This window comes from Cyprinus carpio, chromosome A5, assembly GCF_018340385.1.
Source record: "Cyprinus carpio isolate SPL01 chromosome A5, ASM1834038v1, whole genome shotgun sequence".
NCBI lineage: Eukaryota > Metazoa > Chordata > Actinopteri > Cypriniformes > Cyprinidae > Cyprinus > Cyprinus carpio.
The window spans coordinates 8,688,585-8,705,655 of record NC_056576.1 but is presented as its reverse complement, the minus strand read 5'-3'; the positions used below and the strand labels follow the sequence as shown (position 1 = coordinate 8,705,655).

At 35.2% G+C, this 17,071-nt stretch overlaps 1 protein-coding gene across 1 annotated transcript in view; it reads left to right on the top strand.

The window, feature by feature from the left end:
• LOC109090269 (kinase suppressor of Ras 2-like) overlaps positions 1-17,071 on the top strand; it is a 72,665-nt gene that overhangs the window by 23,482 nt on the left and 32,112 nt on the right. The window lies entirely within an intron of this gene.

Genomic DNA, 17,071 nt, shown 5'->3' with positions numbered 1-17,071 from the left:
AAGGTATGTACATGGGTCAAAGACAGAAAAAGGGTTTTCAGACATCAAAACGATAAAATGTTAATACATCTTTATGTGTTCTTCTTTATTGTATTATTTCTGAGCAAAAAATAATGACTATCCTACATTTTTATAATGAGTTACAGAAGACACCCATCAAAATGTAATTCAGTGCAAAATCTTGTCAGGCATATTCAGAAACAGATTTATTAGATCACAGTTCAGCATCCAAATATTAATTAATTGTAATTTTAAATCTTTACAAATCTTTCTCACTATACCCTTTATACTACTATGTCTTACCTATTTGGCAGCTAGATGTTTGTAATCATTTAAAATATAATTAAAAAATAATAATTAATAAGTGTTAATAAATAATAGATCTAATAAGTGTTTCAGATCACATACACACTCCCCTTTTTTTTCGTGACTTGCTTCTTGGTTTATAACAGTAATGTTGTATGGTTAGTGTGGATCACAAGCATCATGAAAACAGGGCCAGTATCTGGAATATGTACTTTAGTTGCCACATTAATGTTGTATGGTTAGTGTGGAAATAGTTGATAATAAAATGTGCTTTTGCTGCCTGAACGTGGTTAAAGACTCTCCAAAACAACTTTTCATAGTTTATCCTGAATATTAGTCATTTATAGAGGTTTTACAATTTATTTTTTGAAACAGTGAATGAGCTTGTCTGTCAAACCCACATTGTTTCACTGCTATTGTTGAGGTGTACTTTCTGTATGAAGCCTTAGTGCCTCATAATGCTTTGTTTCATCACCAGTTGCAGGACATTCTAACCATAATTGTTTTATGGCCGGATTTACATATTTGCTTAAGCTGATTGTGAAATGCTGTGTTTTCAATTCTTATGCCATTGGTGCTACATATATCTCATTAGAACAGCTGTTTAGTTGAATCATAAAAAAAGAGGAAACATAGTTAGTGTAGGGCAGGTAAATTAAGTTGTTCACCTGTTTCATATTTAAGTCACAACAGATTTGGATTTTCTGAATGAAAGATGCTAAGCTTGTGTGCAGTATGCATCCAAAATGATTACAAATGCATCTTGGTGGGACCCTGTGGCAGTCAGAAATTGACAGTTTAATTATAATTTGGAGAAAACTCTGAACTTGTTTGTTCATGGGAGAATTGAAGTAAAAGTCAACATGACATCAAAATTATTATAGTCATTTATGATCCCCAAGACTGCATTTATGTGAACAAAAATACAGTAAAACTGTTTTATACTGTATTTTAATATATTTTACAGGTTTATTTATTTCTGTGATGCAAAGCTGAATTTTCAGCATCATTACTACATACTTCATAATAACATCATCCCTCATAAATAATAATAATAAAACCAATTTCTGCTTAAGAATAATTTCTTATCATTAGCAATGTTAAAAACAGTTGTGCTGCATAATATTTTGGAAATGGTAATAAAAAATTTTTTTCATGATTTTTGATGAATAGAAAGTCGAACAAACAGCATTTATTTGAAATAGAAATGTTTACTGTCACCTTTGGTCAATTTAACTGCGTTCTTTTTGAATAGACACTGACATGACATTTGCCCAGAAGGTCATCATATTGTATCATTAACCCTTGTCTTATGGAGCAGTAAATTTAGGTGTGTACATGCATGGGATACCAAAATGACAAGGGGAAGGCAAATGCTGGTCATAAATTTACTTCCAAAGACATACATTTCTTTGAATGTTATATTTATGACCAGCATTTGCGTTTACTTGTAAAATGGAGCTCTCTGCTTTAAGCTAAACATGTCAATCTGGATCTACTACATTTTTGCTTCACATTTAGATCCTAAACACAGAGACCATCTTCAGCGGTCTTATAAATAAACCTGCAATGCTTTGGTTGCTGAAATAATGTGCAAAAAGCATTATAAAAGCATTAAGCATCATTATTCGGCACTGTATTAGCAAATTCACTATCTGATATAATGTCTAGGTTTCAATATGCAATCAATTTTAGATGGATAACATGTAGTACCACTCTTTTTCTTGTTGAATATTTGCTTTCGTTTTCGAGTATGTCACATTATGGGAGTAAAATGACCAATTCAAGAGTATTATACAAATGCTGTGGCCTAGTGGTTAGTGCACATGCTCTATACACAATGAAGACATGAAGAGACATAGAATCATCTTTACCCTGAAATAACACGGTCGACTAGTAGTGGAGATAATTATCACCTTTAGTACATTGGAAATAGACTGCCATAACCTGAGACCCAGACCATGAGCAAGACACCACGTAATGAGACTCAGAGCAAGGCCACGTTCATCCAGTCTCGAAAGGTCTCAAGGCAAATACTGCAAGATCCTCACTTCAACTCTGCTCTATGCTGTTAATTAAAAACCCCAAGAATCATCTACAAATCTTTTATTGAAGAACCTCTATATTCAGGAGCTCAGACACAGGTTGTTTGCGGTCTGAAATTGTGGTTCTCTTCAGGAATGGGCTCTTTTGGTCTCAAAGGGACAAAAGCGGCCATGTTTCTTCCTTATAATTACAGACCTTTTGACAGCTTGCATTAACCTTTGACCCTCACACAGCGAGACACGCACGCTCACACGCACTCCAGAATTCCTAATGAGGGATTTTTAATGAGATAGACGGACAGAGGAATACTCTCAACATTTAAATGTGCATCTAGCACAGTGTTTCTTCTGATTATATGAGAAGAATCTGTATTATGGAGACCATGAGAATGTGTCTATCCTTTAGTCATCTCATAAAACGCTAACATGAATGCCATTTTCTCTCTGTTCCTCATTCATGGTGTCATTTGCGCTGTGCAGCATTCTTTCTATTTGCTGGGTCCTGTCTTGTATAGTATGTGTGTGTGTGAGAGAAAGATGTTTGGAGTGTGGAATGTTTGACAGCTGTTTTATTACATCTGGCAGGTTTGCAAGGGGAAAACTGCTGGAACGGAGAAGCAGGAGATGATGAAATTAGTGCTGTTTGATTTGCATGTCATCTGATTCCGCCTTTGTGATTGGATCGTAACTGATAGGATTTTTTTTTTATTCATTTGCCATTGTGATTTCTTGAATATGATTTCAGTGGTGTTTTATATGTGTCTCCACTTTGGCTGAATAACAAGAGTGTGTCTGGGAGCCTTGTAAATTGATAGTAGAGCGTTTTATATAACTGTATATACTGTCAAAATGTTTACATACACCTTTCAAAATCTGCAAAATGTTAATTATTTTACCAAAATAAGAGGGATCATACAAAATGCATGTTGTTTATTTAGTACTAACCTGAATATGATATTTCTCATAGAAGATGTTTACATATAGTCCACAAGAGTAAATAATAGTTGAAATCATAAAAATGACCCCGTTCAAAAGTTTACATCCCCTTGATTCTTAATACTGTGTTGTCACCCGAATGATCTTCTGTTTTTTTGTTTGTTTGTTTAGTAATAGTTGTTCATGAGTCCCTTTTTTGTCCTGAACAGTTAAACTGCCCGCTGTTCTTCAGAAAAATCCATCAGGTCCCATATCCTTCGGCTCTTAATGCATGGTTTTTCCTTCTGAGCATCAGTGAGCGTTAGAACCTTAATAGGTTTATAATTACAGACCTTTTGACAGCTTGCATTATATATATATATATATATATATATATATATATATATATATATATAATACTATATATATATATAAAACGCAAGTTACTCTTTATTCTTCACAAAAACGCAAGTTACTCTTTAATAATATATTCCATATATTCCAAAGAATTATCTCAATAACATAGACTATTTCAGATGTAAAATATTTATAATATTTATATTTTAATAAAAATCATCTAATTTTGGTGAGTTAATAAATATATCTTAAAAAAATGATCACAAAAATAAAACTATTGACATGGTTTCATTTTACATATGCATAAATACACACACACACACACACACACACACACACACACACACACACACACACACACACACACACACACACACACAAACACACATGCACACACACACACACACGTTTGTTTTTGTGAAAAGTGGGGACATCCCATAGGTGTAATGGTTTTTATACTGTACAAACTGTATATTCTATCGCCCTACACCAACCCCACACCTAACCCTACCCCTTATAGGAAACTTTGTGCATTTTTACTTTCTCAAAAAAAAACCTCATTCTGTATGGTTTATAAGCGTTTTGAAAAATGGGGACATGGGTTATGTCCTCATAAGTCAACCTCTCCTTGTAATACCTGTGTCATACCCATGTCATTACACAAAATTGTGTCCTGATATGTTACAAAAACACGCACACACACACACACACACACACACACACACACACACACACACACACACACACACACACACACACACACACACACACAATCTCAGCCTATCTTTGCAATATGCAGCAGTCGTCGCATTCTCTCTCTCCATTTGAAAACACACTCCTGTCACCTCTTAAACTTTTTTTTTAGTGTGGAGTGGAGGGTTATTAATTTTGCTTATGTACCCGGGCCACCTCTCTCTCTCTCTGCCCTTTTCAAGCTGAGTGCTGCTCTCTGCTCTAGAGATAATTAGCAAGGCTTATTTGCTATGCTAATGAGCGTCAACATGCATCTGTATAAAGGCCAATGTCTCTCCAGGCCTCTGAGCTAGTCGATGAGCCGGATGACAGTTAGCAGTGTTGAGGAAGCTGCTTTAAAAATGTAGCTTCCCAAATTACATGCTACTCATGATTTAAACTATAGTCAAAGTGCACTGAAGATTTTTTAATATACAAAATTATGTTATTCCTGTAGCTCAAACAGCAGAGCATGGCGCTAACAACGCCAGGGTCATGGGTATGATTTCCCAGGGAATGCATGAATTGTGTGCATGCATGAAGTATAAAACTGTATACTTTGAATGCATTGCAGGTTATTTCAGAATAAAGTTATCTAAGAGAATACACGTTCACTTTATGAAAGTTAAGGTGTGTTTGTGCAGTGCTTAATGAGAATGTGTATATGCGTGGGAACGGCTGCCTTTATGGCAAATGTTAAGCACTCCTTTATTTATTCTGATGAGCTCGGGAGACTCCGATGGAGAAATGGAGTAAATACAGGAGAGGGGACAGGGAACGGGGTGGAATACGGGGGAGGAGGCGCATGAATCACACCATGAAGCCTTTTCTTCAAGTAATTCCGCCGTGGATTACTTGAAATTGAGAAATTTGCATCCGCTTCGATGCGAGCCTCTGTGTTTGGATTGATTAGGTCTGTTACCTCCCCTTTACTCTGTCTCCCTCCACATCTCTCACTTTTAATGAGAGTGTTTTTTATGGCTGAAAACTTTTGAAATGAGATGAGGAGCAGACCTGTGTTTGATCATCGCATATAGTTCAGGGCTATTGCGGCGTTGGGGCTTCAATCTAAAGGATATGGAAATAGGATCATGTTCCTTTGGGCTCACAGAAGTCATACAAAAATGAGTGAATCAAGCATATTATGATGCAACGGAATGCCAATAGACATTTTGTGTATAGATGTAAATATTAGATTTGTATTAACATTGTATTGACTGAAAGCCAAAATTTTGCAAACCGTAAGGCCATATCTAGTTGTGCTGCCATTGCTGGTTTTTGTATAAAGGCTTTGCCTAATTAATGAACAGTTTAGGGTTCTATGTGAAAATCCAGAGTACCGTATTATCATGCATATGAGTCATTAAACAAAGAATACAGACAGATGGGATCACCTCTACACTATGAAAAGTGATTTGTAATTGATGTGTGATGAAATCTTTTCTGAATTTCTAGACTGGGGAAATGGATTTCTTTTAGCTAACATTTTGTACTTTCATCAACTTTTGGGCCTAACAGCAAATGTTAGTTCTTGGCCAGTGGAAGATTGAAGTTGCGAATGAACAAAGGATGTTTTGAGGTTTTGTGTAGCCTAGTCATTTTAAAAAATAATAATTGTTAAATAGAGCAAGGGAAGATCTGGGGTTGAATCATGCATTACCGGTTTGTTTTTAAAGGAATAGTTCACCTAAAAATTGCTGACAATTTACTCAAGGTCATCCAAGATATAACAGATTTGGAGAAATGTAGCATTACATCACTTGCTGGATCCTCTGCAGTGAATGGGTGCTGTCAGAATGAGAGTCTAAACATCTGATAAAAACATGACAATAATCCACAGGTAATCCACACAAATCCAGTCCATCAGTTAACATCTTGTGAAAAGCTGCTTGTTTGTAATCAGCAAATCGATCATTAAGATATTTTTAACTTCAAACTGTTGCTTCTGGCTAAAATATGAGTCCTCTGTCTATAATATTGGTTTCTCTAGTGAAAAATTGTCATATCTGAATCAGAAGAGAAATAAACACAGATCAACCAGTCCTGAAAAGTTCTAAACACATGATGGTGGATTGTGATGTGAGAGGACACATCAAAAGATGGACATTTGAAAAAGTTTTTTTTTTTTTTTTTTTTTTTGTGAATGATGGATTTTGTGAATGATGGACACAGCTGTTTATTTTTATTTTTATTTTATTTTTTACTTCACAAGATGTTAATTGATGGACTGGAGTGGTGTAGATTGCTCGTGGATTATTGTGATGTTTTATAAGATGTTTGGACATTTTGACAGCAGCAGTGCAGTGCAGTCATAAAACTGTTTAATAGTCTCACTCTTAAAAATGTGCTCACATAGCTCATAAATTCACACAGCTAATTGAGTCCCACCCATCACTATCTGAGTCAGGACAAACACACTCTGTGCCTTTCACAAGTCACAAATCACGACTCTGACACACCTGCACCTGCAGTTCTGTCTGAACTGGTTAATCTTATGAAAACACTCTGAAATCCAAAGGGGAAAAAAACAGATTTCTGACTACTATATATACATGTATACATTATATATATATATATATATATATATATATATATATATATATATATATATATATATATATATATATATATATATATATATATATATGGGCCATTCACTCTCACTATTAAAATTTCCCTTCATGTGTGATGGGACCATTAATCAAACCTCATCCATGTTAATGCCAGCCTTTTTTTCTACTTCCGATTAATGAGTGGTCAGGTTAAAGGCATATAAGCACCAGTGTGGCCGGTTTTCTTTTCCCCAGTCTGGCCTTCATAATGAGCCACACTAACCCTCCCTCCCACCCAGATTGGAATCATGATTGCGAATTTAAATGAGTGTTTAAGAGGGCCCGGGCTTCAGTTGCATCCCTGAGTATCATTGATTTATTACAGCCATGCCCTACTGAAGGGAGTCGAGCTGTCGGACACAAACCTGTCTGGAGACCCTGAACGAGTATCTGGAGACCACCTATATCAGTGAATCAGCCCCCACCTCCTATCAGCCTTTCATCTCGGTTTTATGTATGCAGTGCAGTCTGATGGAGATCTGAATTATTAGTTCCATCACAGTATGAAATGTTGCTCATTTAAAGAGACATGCAATGATTTATTAGTTTATGTTATGAAATTCCCTTTTATGGAATCATCAAAAATTGAAATTTGCTCAAAATGTATTCACTCTCAGGCCATCCAATATGCAGATTGTTTGTTCATCAGAACAGATTTGAAAAAAATGTTGCATTACATCACTTGCTAACCAATGGATCCTCTGCAGTGAATGGGTGCCGTTAGAATGAGAGTCCAAACAGCTGATAAAAACACAATAATCCACATGACTCCAGTCCATCAATTAACATCTTGTGAAGTGAAAAACTGTGTAAGAAACAAATCCATAAATCAAAGTGTCACTTCACTTGAAACCGTCACTTCTGGCAAAAATGCAATATCAAAATCCACTATGTTTATTACGAACTGTTTTGCTTGTGATTGGTGCTTGATTTGTGCATATATTCAGACAAGATGACTTTTAAATGGAGAAAGCAATATTATGGATAGAGGACTCGTATTTTAGCTGGAAGTTTAAGTTTATGCATTTAGCAGACGCTTTTATCCAAAGCAACTTATAGTGTATTCAGGCTATCAATTTTTACCTATCATGTGTTCCCAGGGAATCGATCCCCCAACCTTGCACTTGTTAACACAATGCTCTACCACTTGAGCTACAGGAGCACTAGCTTGGAAGCAATGGTTTGAAGATAAAAACTTCTTTGTGTCTTACAAACATGCAGCTTTTCACTTCACAAGATGTTAACTGATGGACTGGATTGGTGTGGATTACTTAAGTAAATATTCAGCAAATTTTAATTTTTGGGTGAACTATTCCTTTAATGAGAAATAAGAAAAAGCCATAACAGTTATTAGCATTTCTTTCCCTTCAAAAATTCACCATGGTAACCACAGTTTCATCCAAAATGTCATAGTTACTATTACGTCTAGGTGTTTTGAAAAACATAAGTGTGAGAAATAATTATATGATAGTTTGTTAGCTGTGCTAATTGCCTTTTTTTTTTCATCTCTGGTTACCATGGTAAATTTTTGTTTTTATTTTCACTCTTTCATAATCTTGCATAACAGCACACATGAACATAAGTACACACTTTGTTCTCATTTATGGTCTGTGTTGTGAGTCTCTGGCTCTTTATCTTGAATATAAAACCTTGTTAAATAGATAAATTAAATAGCCCCCCTGCTCCTCTCCTTCACCTCAGTGACACATTTTCCCCTCCATTCTGCAGAACAGAGTTGCAAATAATGAGCGTAGGTGAGGTGTAATGAAGCCTAACTATCCATGTTCCTCCCTATTAGCACTGGTCCTACTGAGGGGAGAGTCCCAGGCAGGCATTACGCTGCAGTCTCACATAACCAGACTAGCGGCATTAAGTCTGTTGCTCATTACTGCTTAGTCCAGATAAGAACCGCCCACTTAGGCAGAAAGACGCCATTTGACCAATATAAGTGGCCAGCCGCAGCTTGTTTCTTTGATGTGAAGTTTATGGGCAGATATTTTGTGTATGTTAGTGTGTTTCTGTGTCTAGGGTTGTGCACCATTCATAATTTAATTGAGAATACCTTCTGAATTCCAAACCAATTATAGAATTTAATTGAGGTAGCAAAAAGTATATCTAATTGAAATTTAAATTTGAAAGGAGGAAAATTAATCTCTACAAACAAAATGAATGTTAGCTTGATGGTCTTATTTGGACGTTGTAAAAAAAGTTCAAAAAGCCTGAATGATGGATGGATGGATGGATGAATGGATAGAAGATGGATGGATGAAGAGAAGATAGATAAATGGATGGATGGATTGATGTTCTTCTATGCATCCATCAATCCATCCATCCATCCATCTATCCATCCATTTAAAGATGGATGAATGGTTAGACAATAGAAAGAATGAAAGAATGGATGGATGGATGGATGGATGTGGGTGGATGGAAGGATGTAAGACTGGAAGAATGGATGGAAAAATAAATGGATAGAAGATGGATGGATGGATAAAAGATGGATTGATAGGGGTAGATGGATGGATACCGAATGGATGGATGGATAGAGGATGGGAAGATAAAATATGGAAGGATGGATAGATGGTTGGATAGAAAATGGATGGATGGATGGATGGATTGAAGATGGATGGAGAGAAGCTAAATAATGGATGGATGGATGGATGGATGGATGGATGGATGGATGGATGAAGAATGAATGGATGGATGGATGGATGGATGGATGGATTGATGGACAAAAGATGGATGGATGATAAAAAATGGATTGATAGAAGATGGATATATAGATAGATGGATGGATAGCAAATGGATGGATTGATTAACGTTCTTCTATGCATCCATCCATCTATCCATCCATTTAAAGATGGATGAATGGTTAGACAATAGATGGATAGATTCATGGATTGAGAGAAGATAGATGAGTGGGTGGATGGAAGGATGTAAGACTGGAAGAATGGATGGAAAAATAAATGGATAGAAGATGGATGGATGGATAAAAGATGGATTGATAGGGGATAGATGGATGGATACCGAATGGATGGATGGATAGAGGATGGGAAGATAAAATATGGAAGGATGGATAGATGGTTGGATAGAAAATGGATGGATGGATGGATGGATTGAAGATGGATGGAGAGAAGCTAAATAATGGATGGATGGATGGATGGATGGAAGAATGAATGGATGGATGGATGGATGGATGGATTGATGGACAAAAGATGGATGGATGATAAAAAATGGATTGATAGAAGATGGATATATAGATAGATGGATGGATAGCAAATGGATGGATTGATTAATGGTTAGAAGATAGATGGATAGATGGATGGACTGAGAGATAATAGGTGACTGGATGGATGGAAGGATGGAAGAATGAAAGAATGGATGGATGGATGGATGGATGAATTGATAGAAGATGGATTGATCAATAGAAAATGGATGGCTGGTTGGATTGCAGATGTATGGATGGATAGAAGATGGGTAGATAAAAGAGATGGATGAATGGATAGAGGATGGATGGATGGATGAATGAATTGATAGAAGATGGATGGATGAAGAGAAGCTAAATAAATGGATGGATGGATTGATGGAAGAATGAATGGATGGATAAAAGATGGATTGATAGAAGATTGATGGATGGATAGATGGATGGCTGGATGGGTGGACAGCAGATGTCTGGATGGATAGAAGATGGGTAGATAAAAGATGGATGGATGATGAATGGATAGAAGATGGATCGATGGATGAATGAATTGATAGAAGATGGATGGATGAAGAGAAGATGGATGGATGGATACATAGAAGATGTACAGTATGCATCAATCCATCCATTTAAAGATGGACGAATGGTTAGACAATAGATCGATAGATTCATGGATTGAGAGAAGATAGATGAATGAATGGATGGATGGAAGGATGGAAAATGAACTAATAGAAGATGGATGGATAAAAGATGGATTGACAGAAGATAGATGGATGAATAGAAGATGGATGGATAGACGGAACATATATATAGAAAGAGAAGATAAAAAAATAAAATATGAATAGATAAAGAAGATGGATGTGTATGAATGAATGAATGGATAGAAGATGGATGGATGGAGAGAAGCTAAATAAATGGATGGATGGATGAAAGAATGAATGGATGGTTGGATAAAAGATGGATGGATGGGTAGAAGATGGATGGATGATAAAAAATAGATTGATAGAAAATGGATGAATGAATAGATGGATGGATGGATGGATGGATAGCAGATGGATGGATTGATTAAAGGTTAGAAGATAGATGGATAAATGGATGGATTGAGAGAAGTTAGGTGAATGGATGGATGGATGAATTGATAGAAGATGGATGGATCGATAGAAAAGTGACGGCTGGATGGATTGGAGAAGTATGGATGATATAAGATGGGTAGATAGAAGATGGATGGATGGAGAGAAGCTAAATAAATGGATGGATGGATGGATGGATGGAAGAATGAATGGATGGATGGATGGATAAAAGATGGATTGATGGATAAAAGATGGATTGATAGAAGATGTAGATAAAAGATGGATGGATGGATGGATGGATGAATGAATTGATAGGAGATGGATGGATCAATAGAGGAGGAATGGCTGGATGGATAGAAGATGGTAGATAAAAGATGGATAGATGGATGAATGGATAGAAGATGGATGGATGGATGGATGGATGGATGAATGAACTGATAGAAGAAAAGATGGATGGATGGATGGATGGATAAAAGATGGATTGATGTACAGAAGACAGATGGATTGATAGATAGGACACTTTATTTTCCAGAATGCTTTACCTTCTTTAAATGTCTTTGAAATACAATTCAATAAATTCCCTTTTCCCTGTCATTATAGTTCAATTTTCTTTGTGCTATGGTCAATTTAATTTAAATTTCAGCTCATAAATTCAAAGTGTGGCAGTTCTTGACGGTGAGTAAGTGTGGTTTTGTGTGATTACTGGATTGTTTAATGTTCATAGAAAGACTGACTCAATTTAAACATATTCATTGCTTTAAATTACTTTATTGAATCATTTCAATTAATCAAAGTCTGACTGTAGTCCTTTCAGAACCATAGGAAGATATTTAAGAAGAAAGATGAGACGAAATGAAACTGTAAAAGATAAATGGACAATTCTGTATCACTAAATGCAGACTGTGATCTTTCTTCAATGATCATCATTAGTGGTGGGTTTGAAATAGGATATGGTTGATCTTATGTGTGTGTGTGTCACTGGCTGATATCTTTTAATAAATTTAGCTTGATAACCATAGTTTCCACTAAAATATCTGTTTGTTTCATTATTTGTGGTGATTTTAAAGCAAAGTGACTATATGTGCACGTTTTCTCATGAATAATTTTTGTAGAGAAGATAATTGGTTTCCATTTGGTAGAAATGGCATCTAGTTCCTTACTGCTTGATCATTTTCTCTTTTAAATATAGTTTCTGAGGTTAGGAGTAATAGCATGTCAGGGTCTCTCCCTGTCACCTTTTTTGTGCTTGCGTCATGTTCCAAAAGCTTCAGTATCGCCTCACACTCACACTCACACACACCTTCAAGAACATCTGCTGTCAGTATGTGTCATATCCACACACTAAAGCCTTCCGTGCTTGGACACTTACATATCATTGTCATCAGTGACAGCATTGCCACACACGCACAAAACAAACAGATCAGTTCCAAAAACCTTTGACAGCTCTACAAACAACACACTCACCGTGGTTGCTTTCTTTGACGAAGTCAGTAACCTGTGGAGTTATATTATTTTCCCTCCTTGAGAATATATACTGTATGTATATACAGTGGTGGCCAAAAATTATAAGAACAATGGTATTTTCACCAGTTAGAAATGGTTTTAAGTCAGTTTTTTCTGTCTTTTGTTGTAGTGTGTCAGTAGGAAATATCAATTTACATGTCCAAACATTCATTTTGCCATTAGTTGTAATAATCCAGAGCACACAGAGATCTGATCTCATCATCATCAGTCTGTCTGGAACGACATGAAGATACAAAACAAACTGAGACAGACTCAATCCAGAAGACCTGTGGCAACATCTCTTAGATACTTCAAGACATCTACCTGCAAAGAAAAGTTTTAGGCACTTGTGAAAAAATGCGGGATGCTGTCAAAAATAATGTCATAAATAGATTTTCTTTATCAATTAACTTTTATTAACTAAATTAAATCAACATTTGGTGTGTGCATCCTTTGTGTTTAAAGCAGCTTTTGCACTAGGTGCACTGCGCATAGTTTTTCAGGTAGATTTGCAGGTAGATTTCTTGGAGACGTTGCCACAGTTCTGTGTGCACTTTAAGCCCATATTCATTATATAACTGTAACTTGATGGATATATGGACCTAACTGATAGATAGATAGATAGATAGATAGATAGATAGATAGATAGATAGATAGATAGAGATTAATTTCATTTCATTTTAAAAAGTTTCCACTAAAATTTCCCCCAAGGTCTCACATAGTTCCTCCAAATTTGATACTTCTCATTCAAAAATGCATCATGATAGTAATGAATTTATTATCATTAAAATATACTGTTTATTCCTCTAATCTGTAGGTCAGTAATGAAGCTTTATCAATAATATGGAAATAAGATTTTCTTCGTATTTGGGGCCTTTCACAGGAAATGTCACATATGTGATTTGAATCAATCACCAGTCTTAATCAGTTAACAGCCCTATTGATTTTTGTTTTTTATTAACATTCATGTCAAACCTCACACTGTTGATGCAAATGTCATATTTTTTGGCACTTTACACCTGACCTTAAACTCTAAGACAACACAATAAAAAAGCAAGAAGTAAAAAAAGAAAAAAAGATAGAGAGAGAGACCAGGAAGTGAAGCAAAGAGCATGAAAGAAAGAATCTTTCATCAGTAGTTTGCTGCCAGTCAGTTGCTTTGCCTGTCACCCTGTTGATCCATCTTTATTTGTCTGTTTGTTTGTCTCCTGTTCTCCAACTCTGTTTTTCTTCGCTTTTGCGTTCACACACCTCACACACCCCACCTATCCCCTCACTAATAAAAAATAAGAAAGCTTCTCACACACACACTCATTATTTGTCAAATCCACACACTAATGCAATAATCCAACATACACTCAGAAAATTGCACACTTCTGACCACAGCAGTAGAACCACAAAAACACGCTCACAATGCACTAAAAATATCTAACCATTGCTGAACAGTGCATTTCTTTGTTCCTTTTTTGGGCATAAAATCATTCTTTTAATTAAAAATAATATTCCTGTTAATGATTTGCAATGTGTTGTAAGTGTTTCCCTTTTAATTTCCTGTTAGTTGACATCTCTCTGTCCTACTTCAAAGCTTCATAAATATCAATGCTTTAACCAATAGGACACCACATGTACACAGGGTAAAATAAAATCCAATTCATCAGTCTTTTTGGTTAATTTGCCTTTTTAGATACTGTTCCACTTTCTCCATAGCATTTTAAAGTGGCTGCACTTCAGTCATACAGTGTTCTGCTCCTCTCAGTTCGTACGTCAAGTTAGCGCTTATAAAAGTGCCGAATAATATAATTAATTCAAATAATTAATTAATAGCCCCGATCGAGGTTTCCATTAGCCATGGTATAAATATTGAGGGGGTTGTACTTGCTAATTTTGCTAGTTTAGGACATATTTTCAACTGCATCTGGATCTGGCAGTTCATTTTCTCACTGTGAAGACTGAGAGTCACTCACAGCAATAATGAGATCATGAGGGAAAATATCTAGAGCAGAATTCACAGTTGTTTCCAAGTCTGTTTCATTATTAGATTATTATGTTGATTATTAAACATGATAGACTTAATGAAGTTGAGAGAAAGGTGACATGATGACAAATTTATAAAGAAGAAAGGAGGATATTCTGAACATCACGACATCTGCCCTTGCAAACAAGCACCCACACAATAATAAATAATAATCTAATTGGATTTGAATGGTATAATGTGTTTTTTAATTGGTGACGGTGCCCTCATGATAACCTGTGGTCTGTTTATTCATTGTTTGAAGCCAGAAATCTCTCATTGTGTGACTCAGTTGGAGAACAGCTTTCCTGAGTTCACAAGCAAACTTGTGTCTAAATAAGCAGTTTCTCATAGATACTGCAAGCAACATTCTTTAACAGTGCAAGATTGTGTGTGTCCTACTGATATGTGAGAAGAACTCAAAACAGAAACAGAAACTATGGTGAGGTCTTGTGGAAACTGTTGAAAGGTCTTGTTATAATTTTGGTTGCCTTTATATTTACAATGCTTACATTAATTTACATTATAATGCCAGTACTTGTTTTGTGAAATATTTAGACTAAGATTACATTGTAATCACTGAAGCGATTATGAATAACTGCTTTATTTGCAAATTGTTTGTGCATTCATTCGTTCGTGCATTCATTCATTCATTTTAAATTTAATTTAATTTAAAAATAAAATTCATTCATTAATTTTAAATTAAATTAAATTAAATTAAATTAAATTAAATTAAATTAAATTAAATTAAAATAAATTAAATTAAATTAAATTTAATTTAATTTAATTTAATTTAATTTAATTTAATTTAATTTAATTTAATTTAATTCCATGTCTACTGTCTACTCCTTTTCAAACATAGACATGCACACACACACAAAATAAGAAAAAAAAGAAAAAGAGAGAAATTACCAAAATGAAAAAAAAGAAAAAGAGAGAAATTACCAAAATGACCAACAAAATATTTAAACATCACAAAATATATTCATCACTAAAGCGCCTAAAGAACAATTTAAAGATCTCAAAATCTGTGCTGCATTTTGGCGCTTAAGGGACAGGTGTGTGACTGGTTAAAATGCTCAGCCAAACCCTAATCAAGCCACTCAAGCCATAATTTTAATCAGTTCTTTTTCTGACTACATGAGTTTACGTAAGCATGCATGTGCATGTGTATGGAGGACGAAACCTGCAAAAACAATAAATAAATAAAAACGCAAATAAATAAATGTGTGCATAAATACACCCATTCTTGTTTAAATGCATATAAAATTATTAAACGTGTGATGAAAGTAGCCAAATAAATTAAATAAATTGGTGCGCAAATGGGAAATGTTTAAGGAAATGCTAAACTCATCTTAACTCTTTTCTTTTAATCACTCATTTATTTCTGAATGTAGTTTCACATTTATTTTTCCTCTGCGCAACATGCTAATGAGAGGGTGTCAACCATGGACTTGGTCCGTCATGTCATAGCTGGGGGCACGGCTTTCCCTCTGACAGGAAATGCATGTAAATCCAGTATAGCCTACGTAAAGTCACTTTTGCTGAGAGACAGAGCAGAGCAAGATACATAAAAAAAAAACTGAGCCGTATTGTCCGTACAGTATCTGTGGCTTTACAAATGACCCAACATATACAGTAGGTCTTAATTATAATGTCTCTAAAGTTACATATGATTACACTTTTCTCACTTCAAGAGCATTTGAAGAGAATGACTTACAATAAAACAACCAACTGTAAAGTGTTCATATACAGTAGGTCTTAATTATAATGCACACTTTTTAACTTTATATTATTTATTCAAATAAACTGTCAAATTGTATGTAAATATTGCTTTTTTTTCTTTATCAAATATGGGCTCAAGCACAAAATATGCCATAATTTAAAGCTCAATAGCATTTGAGGAGAATTACTTACAATCATAAAACCAACTTTTTTTTTTATTATTGACCTAGGGAGTCTAGAGAATAGAATATATAAAAGTAGGTTTTTAAAATAATTTCAAATACTTAATTGAGTATTTGAAATTATTTTAAAAACCTACTTCAAGTGCTCTTGAAGTAAGAAAAGCGTATACCAATGTCGTATGTAACTTTAGAGACAGTCCCTTGTGAATGTCGACCGTCGGGAAACGACCATTCCGTTGGGTCATTTGTAAAGCCACAGATACTAAACCCACAAAAACTCTAAGTACAATACAGCTCAGTTTTTTTTTATGCATCTTGCTCTGCTCTGTCTCTCGGCAAAAGTGACTTTACGTAGGCTATACTGGATTTACATACATTTCCTGTCAGAGGGAAAGCCGCGCCCCCAGCTATGACACG